This window comes from Larus michahellis, chromosome 1 (genome assembly GCF_964199755.1).
Source record: "Larus michahellis chromosome 1, bLarMic1.1, whole genome shotgun sequence".
Classification (NCBI taxonomy): domain Eukaryota; kingdom Metazoa; phylum Chordata; class Aves; order Charadriiformes; family Laridae; genus Larus; species Larus michahellis.
The window spans coordinates 94,938,403-94,943,747 of NC_133896.1; positions in this window are offsets into that span (position 1 = coordinate 94,938,403).

Consider the following 5,345-nt stretch of genomic DNA (forward strand, 5'->3'; position numbering starts at 1 on the left):
CATCTTTTTTCAGTCATATCAAACAATTTCATCCTATTTCAGTTCTAATAGAAAAATGTTTGTTTGTTTTAATACCCCTTCCTCAGCCTAAACAAACAAAAATTTGGAGAAGAATCAAGTGCTTTTTTTATTCCAAAGAATTAAAATCTCTAAGGGAACAAACATTTCTCGTGAGCATCCGTTCCTTTGAAAACTCAGTTTTTGTCCAGAAAAAAAAATATAAAAGCAAGCCTTTGATGAATATATTAGCAGCTCACTCTAACCACAATAATAAATGGAACCCTCTGGAAGTAAAAAAAACACCCCACCAAATAGCCTCTTAAAACAGATAGCTGCCTGGGATAGCTTTTTATGGGCTGATGAACTTGGCACAGCTAGCTCCTACACTGCTTCTGCAAGACACTCTCCCACCTCCAGCTTAGGGCTACTGTGCAATAGAAATCCCCATACCATGGCAGGAATCTCTCCGTGAATGGCTGCAATGCATATAGGGGCTATATATAGTGTGAAGTCAGGTTAATTGTCTATAATAGTACCCTTCACTCTCTTTGGCAAGTTTATTGTTGGGGAAAGATGTCAGCCTGACAATTGCTGGGACCAAAATCCCTGTGTTCCACAGGAGAGATGATGACTCCAAATGTAGGACAGGCTCCAGCAACATTTCATCCCTTCTGATGAGACTGGGTATAAAGGAGGCAACTGTGGTGACAGTTTTGTGACCCGGCGAGTTCCTCAATAGCAAAAGGACAGGATCGTCTGCAAGAGATAGCCATTAGTAGAAGGTAGCCACTAATGGTTACTTCTGAGTGGAAGAGATTTGAGGTAGTCATATTATTTTGAAGTCAGAGGCTTCACACATTTTGGTGTATATGCAGGTTTCTGTATCTTTTCAGTTCTGTGAACTCCCAATGCAACACTGAGAGTAAACGGCAACCCCTCGGAGTATGCTGTTCATGGCATAAAGCAACCAGGAGGATAATACAAGGGAGAACAAGCAGGTAGACAAGGATGATCGCAGCACAGGTGGTACCCTCACCAACCAGGCGCGGTCCCACAGCACCAGGCAAGGTGCTGATAGAGACAGGGTCTACTGACAGCCCCAGGCAAGGCCAGGTGATGAGTCAAGTCCAGGGTCCCTCCAGGGAACAAGACAAGGCTTTCTACAAGGTGGATCCAGCATTTCTCCAGAGAAAAAATTGATTAAGCCAGGACAGAGCTGGGCACTGGTACATGGGCAACATAGGCCAGGAGCTTTATTTAAGCTCAGGTCTGTGCAGAGGGTGCACGGATGAAGTGCTCAGGTAAGCCAGCCAGGGCAGTGACAGCCTGTTAGTGACTTCAAGGCATGGCAGATAAAAGTTTGTAAATAAAGGGGAGCACCATTAAACCGAGAATGTGAACACAGAATCACAGGGAGCTGTCTCATAGCATCTTGTGAGCAATTGCCTTAGGGCTAAGTGTGAATTGGTTATTCCAAATTTTTTGTGGAGTTTTTTTGGTAAAGTGCAGAAAGCATTTCCTTTTTGCATCGGCCTACAAGCAGTAATACACGGGCACAAAGGATACACATCACTCAGCAGAACAGCCGTGGATTCAACACAGAACAGCAGGGTATTTTATGGAGAAATCAAGGGCAGGGGAAAACAAAGAGGTTAGACCGTGCAAAAGAACACAATTTGCAGGTCTACCTAGTAGGTGAAAACAATCATGGCTGCCAATTGTCATGTGTCAAGGTCTAAGTGGATCATCGTCAGGAAGGCATTTCTTTCCGAAGTACACACGAAAACATGAGATGTGTCATCAGCTATTTTACTACATCTTAGAACACATCTGTCTGACCATTTTCCAGGAGCAGATACCATAATAGATGGTGAACAGAACTGCTCTAGCATGAAAATTTCCGCTACTCCTCTGGCTCCTTTGGATATGCCACGCTGCATCCCCCAGCGATACGGGGCTGGTGGAGCCCTGTCCCTGTGGAATAGCGGGAGGTGTCCCTGCCCATGGCAGGGGGGTTGGAGCTAGATGATCTTTAAGGTCCCTTCCAACCCGAACCATTCTGTGATTCTGTGATTCTGTGATTCTGTGAATGTTTTCTCTAAACATAAGATGTGAAGATGAGGCAGCAATGGGGATTATAGTAATCAGAAGGCTCTTTATTTCTGTCTGGAAAAATTATTAGGACTTCTGTGGGCCCGCCCCTAGAAAAATGTGGCATACCACTGTCTCCTAGTGCTCCCCACACACACTTCATGTGTTATTTGCACATAAGAAGGAGACTTAGACAGCAGATGCTGCAGAAAAGGGAATCAGTGAATATTTATTCAGATTCTGCACAGCTGCTCTTCTCCACTCCTCCCCCACTCTCTTTTGTTTCTTATTCATGAGGACTGGTGTGAATGGGGTTCTGCCTGGCATGTAACGTTTGGGACACAGCTGTGGCAGGGGTATTTTCTGCATGAGGACGGAGAAATCTTGTAATTAAAAGCATTCTGACATGCAGTTCAAGAGCAGTAAAGCACAGCACACCAGCGAGGGAGCCACTTACGCGGCTCGAACAGGAGAGAGGAGCAAGCTGCAGACACCTCCCACGGACCGAAGTTTATTTGCATGAACCATTCATGAAATAATTACCAAGAGCAACAAAAAGCAAAGTCTGTTTCCTAATGATTCATGAGCTGGATAAAGGGTTGAATTAGTCGGATAATTTATTTGTAAAAATAATCTAGCCAGATGTAATTAGAAGGCTGGATAGAGTGATCTAGAAAGAGAAGGGAAGCATTCCCAACAGCACACCACCTTCCAGAGGGTATTGCTGTTTTTAAACAGAAGCATTCCCAAGAGCCTGTGAATTTGCCTGGGTGCAGGGTGGAGGCCTAGGAACCAGGATGCTTTTTTTTTTTTTTTTAAATGTAGGTATCCTTTCCTTTCTTGACTTTGGCCTATTTGAGCAGTTGGTGCTATTCCCAGTGGATTTTGAGCGTAGATCAAAGCGCTGCTGAAATCACTTTCAAGTCAAGCAGAAAGCATTTGGAATTAGCTCAGCAACTAGCTTGATTTTAAGAGAGTTAAAAATTTTCTGTTGAGAAAAAAAGGGTTTTTTTGAAACATAGTAGAGCATTAACTTTCCTGGAAGTCTCTCCATACAGTTTAGGTCTTCTCCCCAACTCCAGCTCTTTAACTATAGAAGCTGAGACAGGGAAGCCCCTCGTGTGAAGCGCCATCCTCTAGGAACAGTGCATCTAGCCCATGATGAGTATCTGCAGGCCCGTGTATGATTGATCCCAGCACCCCTCATTTAGCTTGCCAAAGACTTGAGCTCAAATGATTCCTTGTCTTCCAGCTGGCCTGACCCTGACACCAGCAGTGGAGGCTGACAATTCTGCGTTGTCCTTGGCCTTGCTGCAGGGCTGTTTTCTTCTCAGCCGAGCGGGGAGCACAGGGGACAATGAACTTGACTGAGCAACAGCAGGAGGGGAAGGCAGCCACAGGCAGGTAGGAAGCACTTGGCGGTGTTGTGATGCTGTGGACATGAGGAGTAACCCACCTATGCAGAGCATTGCCATGTCCTCCTCACGCAGATCAAGACAGCGTTTGCTATGGACCTTCCCCTGAGCACTCATCTCCAGCCACATATGCACGCTAACAACCATGGAAATGGTGGAGCAGCCCCTCTGGATGTTATCTGCTCCCACTGGGCCACTGAAGAGTTCCTCTCTGAGCACTGTCTCCCTGTTTCAGCCTAGCAAGCTGTGTGACTGGAGGCAGGACCCTCCTCTGTCAAAGGGAAAATCCTCTGGACGGAAGACAAGCGCTGGCTGACCCGAACATCAGCAGTTGTGTCAAGCTCACCTCGGCTGGTCTGTGCTTTAATCATCCCTGCCTGTTTTTGTTGGCCTGCTCTGAAGCCCTTGGAACAACACTCGAGGGGGCCTTTCCTTGAAGCTGCAGTGAAATGTTAAAGGGACCGTTGCAGCTCTCCATTGCATGATGAAGCAATGAGAGAAGATATTATGCCACTGGGTTTCTAACAAAGGGCTCTCATAAGTGTTCTCCCTCTAAACTACGCCGACTCCTCCCTTCCACCAGGACGGGCAACAAAACTCTCTTTCATACTCACGGGCTGCTGCAGCTCAAGCCAAGCCCTTCCTGACCTGCCCATTGCTGAAGGGAGCTCCGTTCCCCTGCCGGCGGGGGCCAAGACCCAGTTGGTGTCAGCCAAAACAGGGTCAAAGCTTCATCTAGGGGTTAAAAGGACCTCACATGGAGAAGCCTGTTTTTGAACAGCTATGCAAATCGGTGTAATCATTTTAAGGACACTGGAGATTGCTCTTCCAAGGTATATCTGGGAGCCACAGGGAATTTTTCGTCTCTCCCAGGAGGAAAGACAGTAACATTCAAAGAGAAGCAAGTCCCTTAGATACTGAAAAGCAACTGTTTGTTGCCATCTATGTAACAGACCCGTATGGAGGGACTTGAGAAAAGGGTGGGTGGGAAGGGTTTCCACTAGATCAAAATAAGGCTGTGAATCATCAGTGTCACAGTGTTGTAAAAAATGTGTAAGACCATACTAAGAAGTATGGCTAGGCTCCTGTTAAGTCTGGGGAAGTAATCCTTCAGCACTAGTATTGGTACGAACTCAGCTTGGCAACTGGCATCACACTTCAAAACGTTTGTGGATCAGCTGGGCAGAGTCTAGGAGGAGGGTGCCAAGAAAGGTCAGCGGTCGAGAAAACAAGATCTGTGAGAAAAGACAGAAAGTGCAGGGCTAGCTTAATCTAGAGCAGATGACATTGGCTGAGGAGGAGGATGTGATGCACAGTCTTCAATACATAAAAGACCACCGCAAAAAGGGTGGGAATAATCCTTTTTTCATATCTGTGCTGGGGAAAGGACACATAGTGACCTGCAGCAAGAGGAATTCAAGCTGGGCATTCAAGTTATTTGCTAAGGCTAGAGACGCACTGAAGTAGATTATCTGGGATGGGTGAGTTTCCATTAAGGTAAACTTAGATAAATATCTGCCAGGAATCGCTCAGATATAGGTAATTCTCCTTTGGGCAGGAGATAGATAAAACAAATGTTTGAGGTCCCTTTTAATCCATATTTTTTTATTAGTCTACAATCCATATGATAAAGCCTCACACTAGCCACACGCAGAGGATAGGATTTTGGCACTGGAATATGGGGAGAAGGAATGGACATTTGTTCCAAAGATTGCTGAGCCTTGAGAAGGGAATCAGAGAGTTTCCAAGTCAGAATATGAAATCAAAAAGAATTCATTTCATGCATTAGTATGCCAAGCAGAATGCTGTCCACAGATCATTAGGAGTCAAGGCCTTTAA